The sequence below is a fragment of the Chiloscyllium plagiosum genome, chromosome 14 (genome assembly GCF_004010195.1).
Source record: "Chiloscyllium plagiosum isolate BGI_BamShark_2017 chromosome 14, ASM401019v2, whole genome shotgun sequence".
Taxonomy (NCBI): Eukaryota; Metazoa; Chordata; class Chondrichthyes; order Orectolobiformes; family Hemiscylliidae; genus Chiloscyllium; species Chiloscyllium plagiosum.
The window spans coordinates 43,062,683-43,075,017 of NC_057723.1; positions in this window are offsets into that span (position 1 = coordinate 43,062,683).

Genomic DNA, 12,335 nt, shown 5'->3' on the forward strand with positions numbered 1-12,335 from the left:
TGTATAGGTACTGAAGAGGGACTGTTCGACATAGTCGACAAAAAGGCAAACATAGCTGGCCACCCTCTGGATTTGGAGGAAATAGAAGGGAGTTAAAGGAAAAAGTATTAAGGGTGAGGACCAGTTTGGCGAGGCAGAGGAGTACTGGATGGGTAGAATCCCTACAGTGTCAAAACAGGCCCTTCGGCCCAACAAGTCCACACCAACCCTCTGAAGAGTATTCCACCAAGACCATTCCCCTCTCCTCGTACTCTACATTTACCCCAACTAACGCACCCATCCTACACACCCTGAACACTGTGCGCAATTTTACATGGCCCATCTTTGGACTGTGGGTGGAAACCGGAGCACCCAGAGGAAACCCCCACAGACACGGGGAGAATGTGCAAACTCCACACAGACAGTCGTCCGAGGCTGGATTCGAACCTGGGTTCCTGGCGTTGTGAGGCAGCAGTGCTAACCACTGAGCCACCATGCCAGGTCTATTGCAGAGGAAGAAGTGGAGGGTCTGGAGGCCATCCTTGTGGGGCATGGATGTATCTAAGGACTGCACATCCATAGTGACGATAAAGCACTGATGGCCGGGGAACTGGAAGTTGCTGAAGAGGGCCTGGTTGGTGTTGTGGATGTAGGCAGGAAATACCTGAACCAAGGGAGAGAGGATGGAGTTGAGGGAGGACAAGATGAATTTGGTGGGGCAGTACAATGCCAAGATGATGCATCAGCCAAGTTGGGCTTGTGGATTTGGAGAGCAGGTAGAACCGGGCAGTGCAGGGCTTGGGACAATGAGTTTTGAGGCAGGGGAGGGGAGAGCACTGGAGGCAATGAGGGCACGGACAGTGATTTTGGCACAGTGGGTCACCTTGGGGTTGTCGGCCAGGGAGAGGTAGGATGCGGTGTCGGAGAGTTGGTGCTCGGCCTCTGTGACAAAGAGGTTCATTCTTCAGCCTAGCCCAGCCTCAGGTTAAATGATGAACTGGGGGTTGGTGCAGAGAGAGTCGATCGCTGCACGTTCGGAGGGGGTAAGGTTAGAGTGGGTGAGGGCATTGTGGAGAAATTGAGGCAACTGATGTCATGTCAGCAATCAGCAATGAAGAGGTCTAGGGCAGGTACAAGGCTAGCGGGGGCCCAACTGGAGGGGGAAGGTTGGAGAAGGCATCCTCAGAGAGAGGTTGGGAATTTTAGTTAAAGAAGAAGGCACAAAGGTGGAGGCAGCAGAAGAAGAGCTCCACATCATGGCAGGTGCGGAAGACTTTCTGATAGTTAAGCTAAATCTATCAGTTACTCATCAAGACAACATTTCACCTCAGCCTCTCATCTTTGGAAGAAAGATCCACAAAGGATGATAGTTCAGATACTGAAGATATCATTTCTGACAATGGCTACAGATTTTTGACAAATGATACATATCAATCCCCAATGACAAATGGCACACAACAAGGTGAAGCTACACAGCCAAGTCAAGATATTTGTATAAGGAGAAGTTTGATTGCATTATGTATCAATCAAGCATTTGTTTTGCAGTTGAAAGTGTGTATTGTACCTTTAAGGGAGAGTGAATGCAGTTCTGAACTGAGAACTTACAAGCACCTATGATATGACTAGATGGCAGTCCCAGAGCGTACTGGAAAATTGAAAATATGTAACATCTGTCTGTGAAATGGAAACCTGAGTCGGTTGCTGTTTTGACAACAATTCACATTTAATCATTCAGTTTAGATTATGCAGCAGGATACTAAAACCCAATCACATTTGAATTTATTGTTTTGCCAACATTGAACCAATGAGATGATCTGATGTTGGGGATAAAACAAAAGCAGGCATTTTGAAAATTGGAGACAGAGCAACTGCCATTGAGAGAGACCCAAAAAATTATGAAGCACTATCTATCAAAGTTACCCTTTCATATGAAATATATTTGCAATAAAAAGAAAGTTGATGACCCAGGGAGCCAGAAGAAGAAAAACACCGAAGAAGACAGTCACTACCTGGTTTTGAAATTAAGTTAATGTGATTTTAATAAGTGTCTTATTGGAACAACGTTATTGTTAGAGAGTTGGAGGCAGATAATAAGCCGTTCAGAGAAAGGGTGGCTTAGGTTATGAATAGTATTGTTTAATATTCACTTTTAGAGTTAAAAATTAAATTGATATTATTTGCTTCAAATAATGGAACTTGGCAATTCTCTGTCACTCATTTTTTAACAGATAACGAGACAATGCGAGCATTTCTGAGTGTTTGGGTTAATTAACAAGAGGGTTCACTGCCATGTTGTAATACATTATCTAAACACATAGAGACAATATACCTATATGCATGCTTAAACATATTATGGGAAAAGGGATAAGTAAAACCCCAATCTTTAAAATAATGAAGGGAATATTGTTATTGCATCAAATCACATCATTAAGGATGAGATTTCTAAATTCTTGGAAGTGCAGGATCGGATTAGAACAAGTCAGCATGGATTTATTAAGGGGAGTCGTGCCTGACAAACCTATTAGAATTCTTTGAAGATGTAACAAGTAGAAAAACCCAATGGTTGTTATCTATCTAAACTTCCAAAGGACCTTTGATAAGGTACCTTATGGGAGGCTGCTGAGTAAGTGAGGGCCCATTGTGTTCAAATGAGCTACTGGCATGGATTGGGGATTGGCTGTCTGACAGAAGGCAGAGAGTTGTGATAAAAGGTTCTTTTCAGAATGGCAGCCGGTGACAAGTGGTGTCCCGCAGGGTTCAGTGTTGGGTCCGCAGATGTTCACTTTATATATTAATGATCTGGATGAAGGGACTGGGGGCATTCTGGTGAAGTTCACCGATGATGCAAAGTTAAGCAGACAGGCAGGTAGTACTGAGGAGGTAGGGAGGCTGCAGGAAGATTCAGGCAGCTTAGGAGAATGGTCCATGAAATGGCTGATTAAATTCAACATGAGCAAGTGCGAGGTCTTGAACTTTGGAAAAATGGACTATTTTATAAATGGTGAGAACATTCATAAAGCCAAAGTACAAAGGGATCTGGGAGGGCTAAACCAGGATTCTCGAAAGGTTGATTTGTAGGTTGAATCCGTGATTAAGAAAGCAAATGTAATGTTGTCATTTATCTCAAGAGGGTTGCAATATAAAAGCAGCGATGTGCTTCTGAGACTTTATAAAGCTCTAGTTATGCCCCATTTAGAATAGTGTGTCCAATTCTGTGCCCCACATCTCAGGAAGGACATACTGGCACTGGAGCGTGTCTAGCAGAGATTCACATGGATGATCCCTGGAATGGTAAGCCTATGATGTCCGCTGGGGATCCTGGGATTGTATTCATTAGAGTTTAGAAGGTTGAGGGGAGATCTAATTGAAACTTACAAGATAATGCATGGCTTAGAAAGGGTGCACGCTGGGAAGTTGTTTCTGTTAGGTGGGGAGACTAGGACTTGTGAGTACAGCCTTAAAATTTGAGGGGATCAATTTAGAACGGAAGTGAGGAGACATTGCTTCAGCCAGAGAGAGGTGGGCCTGTGGAATTCATTGCCACGGAGCGTAGCGGAGGCCAGGACATTGGGTATCTTCAAGACAGAGATTGATAAATTCCTGATCTTGCAAGGAATTAAGGGCCACGGGGAGAGTGGAATTGAAACGCCCATCAGCCATGACTAAATGGCGGAGTGGACACAATGGGCTGAATAGCCTTGCTTCCACTTCTATGTCTCATGGTCTTAATTCCAGACCAGATAGTGAGTACACTTTTAAGATAGTTACATGATATCACCACACAAGGTGTCCTGCTATGAAGTATTCTCCTCATATCCAGTCAGTTTCTCAGTATATTGGAGTCAGCATTATGCTTTTATTCAGCCAGGTAAATATATATAATATATAGTAACAACAGTAAGCAGAGAACCGGACAATGCAGAAGTTTGAGATATAATAACAATGGCAATAGTGTTGTCAATTAGCTTAAAGACATGTTTTAATAAGAACCCAATCTTTAAGGTATATCTTATGTAAGTCAAAATATAGGACAACAATCAGACCATAACATGCTGAAAATGGTGTTTGACCCAAGAAACTACATCAAAGCTAAATATTAATGTGTCAGAAATTGCTGGAGAGATATGTCTCATTGAGTTGTTTTTTACTCTCACTTTTCAGATCATGTTATGTTTGTCCACTAAGGTACTACGAATTGAATTGGTAATGAGATGGGAACATTAGGAGGGTATAGCCTCCCTGACGAATGTTGGATCCAATGCAGTATTACTTGAATCGATCAAATTTAAGGGTATGAAATAAACAGAATTAACAACTGAGAAGTATATAGACTTGTATACTTTGTGGATCTTGTGACATATGAGGCAAAGCATGTGCTTTCATTCAGTCTGGAGTGGAATTGAATGCTGGAGATTCTGGTTGCTACCCATTGGATGCTACCCATTATGTTACAAGATGGTGAAAGAAATAAGGTGAAGTAGAATCAAATTAGATACAAGAATAGAATTAAAGAGAGGGATCGAAAGAAGAAAAACAAAGAGTAAGAAGAAATTGGAAAAATGTAATATTATTCAAGGTTCTATCAAAGATTTACTAGTTAGGGGAGGGATACATTTCAATGTTCCTTTTCTGGACATTATGGTTCAGTTCCATGACTGGACCATAACTCACATCTTTGATGGATGATTGTGGCATGAATTACCAGCCCTAAATGACTGCAGTGAGATTAATTTACTTCATGCCTCAAATTCAGCATTTTTTTTATATTCAGTGAATGCCACTGGTGAAATTGATGCCAAGCTGCCTTTAATTGTAAGGTTAACAAAAGAGTGGTACAAATCAAGCAGCAATTTGCGATAATTCAATATTCACAGCATACTGTACTTATTCTTCATTGCAAACTGTTAAGATTTTATGCACTAATGATAGTAGGTGTCGTGATCTCACCATTAATTTCTCAGGAATTTCAGGCAGTATATTGAGAAAAGGCACTGAGGCAAAGGTTTTATTTTGAGATGATCTATATGATAGAAGAAGATGAATAAATATTCTATTGGTAGTTTTTAGGATTATGTGGACAAAAGTGGAGTAAAATGAAATTCTCCACAATGCATGATAATTTTGTACAGATGACATGATATTAATGACCATGATAAAAATGCTGAAGTTGTGGTGATATTTAGCTCCTCTGGGGTTTCACTTTGTAAACTTCAATGAGTACTTTAACACAGCTAACCCTCGAGAAATTCAATAAATGATTGAAGTGGGAAGGTAGGTCTCACAAGATCTATGGTGCTTCAAAGTTATGCAGGGTAGTTTCAATGCTGAGAAAACTTGTTCCACACTGGTCTAACCCCGTTAGATACAAAACAACTTTGTTATCTTATAGATGCTCATTGTTTCCTTAAATTTCTTTCCATTTTCCAAGATTCTTTATATCTTCCTTTTTCATCAAAGCCAGTACACCATATTTCCTTTGGGTTAGACAGTTTGTATTACACATTAAGTGTGCTCTCCTATGATACAAAACAACTTTGTTATCTTATAGATGCTCATTGTTTCCTTAAATTTCTTTCCATTTTCCAAGATTCTTTATATCTTCCTTTTTCATCAAAGCCAGTACACCATATTTCCTTTGGGTTAGACAGTTTGTATTACACATTAAGTGTGCTCTCCTATAGTTCATTACAGAAGTAAATTAAATGAACAAAGCTTCATTGCCTCACAAGTTGATACCTAAAAATGCCTAAGGATTTGTCATAAATAACACAATGCAACATATCAAAATGATTATGTTGGTAGACTTAATGAATGCCACGTGTCATCATGAAAAGACAATTTGGTTCTGAGTAACATTAAATCCTCCCAAAATGAGTAAGAAAGTGATCATAAGAAAGTGACATTTAGTGATGAGATCACTGTAACATTTTGACCATCAATGCCAGCTCAGCATAATTAAATGGAAGACAGGGATGACATTGTCTCTGAAAATCTGAACATGAATGTTGTTATTACATAATATTATGAAAATAAATTATTGTCTAAGAAAGTTATGAGACCATGTATTTGTGTGAATTACCTGTTTTATTCCATAACATGAGTTCTGTTTTCTTTTGTTACTTGGATGTATGAATAACATCTGATAGAAAAATCAGTCGTATCTTTGCTGGTATCAGGGAGCCAAATGTGAGCAGCTTTATGAAAATAAAGGAATTTCACATTATCGGATGCATTTTCCATTACTTGGCCATGCAACCTTTAAAGTACCCCTGCCTGCCTCTGCTGTCTAGCATTGTAGTTATTGCTATGCTAGACTTGAATCCTTAAACATTACAATTCTAAGTTTATAACTTTTAAACTGACTGCTTGGAGGCCACCAGCTGTATCACTACAGGAACATGCAGTTATTTTCCACCTCCAATGTTAGATAAATTCTCAGAAAGCTGGGCAATCTGCTGAAATATTAAAATGATTCTGAGGATTAAAAAACAGTTTGGATGATGAACATATTTTTGTGCTGGATGGAAATTCTGTCCATGTTAAAGAGATGACAGAAATCCACAAATAAGATTTGGGTCAAGATATTAAATACAGGAGTTCAAATTTGCTACATGAGGCGTTACAAGGGTCAAAGCATAAAAGTTCCATATGGAAGCAGCTGTTCAGCCAAACATGTAACAAAATAATCTTTTAACTCTTCAGTCCTGTGCCTTTTGCAGATTTTTTAAATATCTTATTTCCAGATGAGTCCTCGACACTGATGTATGACAGGATATGAATTGCTTTAGTCACTTGATTCATGAGTTTCTTTGAAATAAGTGCCATAGCAGACCTTCATGAATACGTTTACGATGTTCTTGCACAGAACAGCCAGAGTAAATCTTCTTTTCGAAGTTCAAAAGTGCAGAAAAGAATGTAAGCTGAATATGTTGTGGTGAGAACAGGCTGAAATTTGCCAATGTATACAATGCATCTTGTAGATACTACGCCATTTGCTGCCACTGTCTATTACTGATGGATGGAGTGAAAGTTTAAGGTGGTGGATCAGATGCCAATCATGTGGACCACTTTCCCTGGATAGTGTTCAGTTCTTGAGTGTTAGTGGAGCTGCAGTCATCCTAAAGTGTAGAATATTCCATCAAATCCCTGACTTGAGCATTGTGGTTGGTGAATGGACAGTGAGAGTCAGGAGGCTGCAGAATCTCAGCCTTCGAAATGTTCTTATGTTTATATTTATGTAGCTGGTCTGGTTTAGCTTCTGGTCAATAATAATCTGCAAGCTGTTGTATAGGTTGAGAAAGTTTTACTTTCAAGTTTGGAACATTATTGTGGACTGGTATGGATGAGACACAATCAGATCAAATTCATTTTTTTTCAGGCAGTATGGAAACATTAATTGTCAATAATAGTACATGGAAAAGATATTCTTATAATAACCTAAATTTCAGAGTTACCCTTGGCAGAGGAGCAGACTTCAGTGGACGATCCTTGCCCACCGTTCTGCCTCGCTGCATCTTTAATTGATTGACCAAATCATTCTTACCTAACTGCAGTACCTGAAGCTCCATGATCTCCTCCTTTTAAGCTGATTTCTGGTTTTGCTCTAACTTTTGACGTCAAGATGCTTACGCTGATGGATTTTGTAAGACCATTTGAAAAATTTGTACTCATAAAATCTACAGGCTTCGAGAAGTTTTGATCAGTCGTTCCAAACTTGAAAGTAAAACTTTCTCAACCTATACAACAGCTTGCAGATTATTATTGACCAGAAGCTAAACCAGACCAGCTACATAAATATAAACATAAGAACATTTCGAAGGCTGAGATTCTGCAGCCTCCTGACTCTCACTGTCCATTCACCAACCACAATGCTCAAGTCAGGGATTTGATGGAATATTCTACACTTTAGGATGACTGCAGCTCCACTAACACTCAAGAACTGAACACTATCCAGGGAAAGTGGTCCACATGATTGGCATCTGATCCACCACCTTAAACTTTCACTCCATCCATCAGTAATAGACAGTGGCAGCAAATGGCGTAGTATCTACAAGATGCATTGTATACATTGGCAAATTTCAGCCTGTTCTCACCACAACATATTCAGCTTACATTCTTTTCTGCACTTTTGAACTTCGAAAAGAAGATTTACTCTGGCTGTTCTGTGCAAGAACATCGTAAACGTATTCATGAAGGTCTGCTATGGCACTTATTTCAAAGAAACTCATGAATCAAGTGACTAAAGCAATTCATATCCTGTCATACATCAGTGTCGAGGACTCATCTGGAAATAAGATATTTAAAAAATCTGCAAAAGGCACAGGACTGAAGAGTTAAAAGATTATTTTGTTACATGTTTGGCTGAACAGCTGCTTCCATATGGAACTTTTATGCTTTGACCCTTGTAACGCCTCATGTAGCAAATTTGAACTCCTGTATTTAATATCTTGACCCAAATCTTATTTGTGGATTTCTGTCATCTCTTTAACATGGACAGAATTTCCATCCAGCACAAAAATATGTTCATCATCCAAACTGTTTTTTAATCCTCAGAATCATTTTAATATTTCAGCAGATTGCCCAGCTTTCTGAGAATTTATCTAACATTGGAGGTGGAAAATAACTGCATGTTCCTGTAGTGATACAGCTGGTGGCCTCCAAGCAGTCAGTTTAAAAGTTATAAACTTAGAATTGTAATGTTTAAGGATTCAAGTCTAGCATAGCAATAACTACAATGCTAGACAGCAGAGGCAGGCAGGGGTACTTTAAAGGTTGCATGGCCAAGTAATGGAAAATGCATCCGATAATGTGAAATTCCTTTATTTTCATAAAGCTGCTCACATTTGGCTCCCTGATACCAGCAAAGATACGACTGATTTTTCTATCAGATGTTATTCATACATCCAAGTAACAAAAGAAAACAGAACTCATGTTATGGAATAAAACAGGTAATTCACACAAATACATGGTCTCATAACTTTCTTAGACAATAATTTATTTTCATAATATTATGTAATAACAACATTCATGTTCAGATTTTCAGAGACAATGTCATCCCTGTCTTCCATTTAATTATGCTGAGCTGGCATTGATGGTCAAAATGTTACAGTGATCTCATCACTAAATGTCACTTTCTTATGATCACTTTCTTACTCATTTTGGGAGGATTTAATGTTACTCAGAACCAAATTGTCTTTTCATGATGACACGTGGCATTCATTAAGTCTACCAACATAATCATTTTGATATGTTGCATTGTGTTATTTATGACAAATCCTTAGGCATATTTAGGTATCAACTTGTGAGGCAATGAAGCTTTGTTCATTTAATTTACTTCTGTAATGAACAAGCATTTTTCAAACACCACTTTCAAGGATGCATTAAAATACAAAATTAAACTTTCACAATAATCACACACAGCGTTTAATAACTCTTAATGACAAATATCTGAGTTGCACACAGAAATGTGATGTGTCTATCAATTGTACTTAATCCCTCATGCAATTGTCAAGAAATGTGTTAAGAATATATTAGAATGCTTTTAGATGATTACATATTGTAGTAGTCTGCTGAGGATACTCACCTTGTGCAAAAGTTTAGTTCTGCTTAAAATATTTTGAAAAAAAAAGAACAAAAAAACAAATGGGGCAAGTTAAGTAAATTAACTTAACAAAGTTTCATTGCCTCACAAGATCATGGCTAAATATTTCAGAACTGACCAAGAGCAATGATAGTGTAAGATATCAGAACTGAACTGCTCTGGGACCAAACACTTAATGACAAGGTCTCTTCTAGTACTTCATTTTGATTCTGCAGGCATGTACCAGCTATATTGATGGGTGCAGTAATGGCCATAATCTCAAAAGACAAAGGGACATCTTGTGCATTAAAGGCAAGTGCAGTGAAAAGTCTGAAAAAATATTTTTTTCTGGTGCATGGGAACATCAAATTTGTTAGAGTTCTTTGATGAAATGACCAGGAAAGTTGACAAGGGTGGGGTGCTAGACATAGTCAATAAGAATTCCAGTAAGGCCTTTGATAAGGTTCCACATGATAGGTTTGCTCTGGAAGGTTAGATTGCATGGAATCCAGGAGGAGCTGCCAAATTGGATACATAATTGGCTTGATGGTAGGAATCAGAGGGTAATAATGGAAGGATGCTTGCCAGACTGGAGGCCTGTGGCTAGTGGTGTACCTCAGGGGTCAGTGCTGAGCCCACTGATGTTTGTTATCTATAGCAATGATTTGGATGCAAATGTACAAGGCATGATTAGAAAGTTTGCAGATGACACTAAAATAGGCAGTATCGTTGACAATGAGAAAGGTTATCAGAAATTGCAGTGGGACTTTGACCAGCTGGGAAAGAGTCGCGAAAAGTGACAAATGGAGTTTAATATAGATAAGTGTGAGGCCTTGCACTTTGTAAAGTCAAATCCAGGTTGGAGTTAGTAGGGCATTAAGGAGTGTACTGGAACAGAGGGACCTTTGAATTCAGGTGCATAGTTCTCTGAAAATGGAGTCATAGGTAGACAGGGCAGTGAAGAAGGCCTTTGGTACACTGGCTTTCATCAGTTAGGCATTGAGGATAGAAGTTGGATGTTATGTTACAGTTGTACAGGACATTGGTGAGGTTACACTTGGAGTATTATGTTCCGTTTTGGTCACCTGGTTATAGAAAGCATGTTATTAAACTGGAAAGGGTGCAGAAGGAATGTACAAGCATGTTGCCAGAACTCGAGCGTCTGCGCTATAGGGAGAGGTTGGACAAACTAGGACTTTTTTCTTTACAGCATAGGAGATTGAGGGGGGATCTTATAGAAGTGTGTCAGATCATGAGAGGCAAGACCAGGATGAATGTATTCAGTCTTTTTCCCAGGGTTGGGGAATCTAGGACTAGAGGGCATCAGTTTAAAGTTAGAGGGGAAAGAATAAAAGGGAACCTGGGGGCAACTTTTTTATGCAGACGGTGGTATGCGTGTAGAATAAGCTGCCAATGGAAATAGTTGAGGTGGGTACATTAACAACATGTAAAAAGGCATTTGGAGAAATGCATAGATACGGAAATTTAGAAAGATATGGGCCAAGTGCAGGAAAATGGGGTTAGCGTGGATGGACATTTTGATCAGCATGGACCAGTTTGGGCCGAAGGGCCTGTAGGACTCTATGACTCTACGGCTCTAAGTATTTATACTGGTGACTAAAGATCAGTGTTGTCATAACAACCGGTCAGAGCTCCAAGATACTACCAGCACTTTTACCCTTAATTCTAAAGTGTGCTTTTTTTTAAGGATGCTGCCATCAGTCAAAATAACTGCAGATGTAAATTAAGTGTTTAGTTGGTCGCAAGCAAAAATTTTATGTTGGATTGATAGGATGCAATACCTAAAAATATCAGAGCGACCTCAGACTGGATTGTGATCTTTTGATGTTGCCAGGGTTGGAGGATTTGAGCTGTAGGGAGAGGCTGAATAGGCCGGGACTGTTTTCCCTGGAATATTGGAGTATTAGGGGTGACCTTATAGTGGTTTATAAAATCATAAGGGGCACAGATAGGATAAACAGACAAGGTCTTTCCCCTGGGGTGGGGGAGTCCAGATCTACAGAGCATTGGTTCAGGGTGAAAAGGGAATGATTTAAAAGGGATCTAAGGGCCAACTTTTTCACGAAGAGGGTGGTATGTGTATGGAATGAGCTGCCAGAGGAAGTGGTAGAGGCTGGTACAATTACAGCTTTTAAAAGGCATCTGGTTGGATATATGAATAGAAATGGTTCAAAGGGATATGAACCAAGTGCTGGCAAATGGGACTACATTAGGTTAGGATTTCTCGTCAGTATGGGCGAGTTGGACCGAAGCATCTGTTTCCGTGCTAGATATTTCTATGACTCTATGACTGTAATAAAATAATGAGGGGTTGACAGCACAGGTATTTTGTGTTTTCCTCTTTAACGAATATGTGTGAACGGAGGTTAAAAGCCAGATTCAACTCCATGGGAATATTCTACTGGGACTGAACAATTCTTGAGAGGACTAGTCTGGGTTTGAGTGTCAGCATGTTGTGACGGTGATGGTCAAAGACCTATCTCCTAGTCACATGCATTGTAGATTAATACTTACTTTCACTCTGAATGTTAGAAGTCAGTTAGCTAGCAATCAGATAAAAAGGAAACAGGACAACAAATGGATTTTTTTTCACCTGAATATGTTGAAGTGTGCTCTGTAAGTACATGTGGCAGACATCTTGTATGCTGGACCTTGGCCTTCATGGTAACTATCAATCTATCCACAGAGACAAACAGATAGATGCATGATGGAAGCAGCATGGACCAGATGCTATTAGTGGACTCTTCCAATCTTC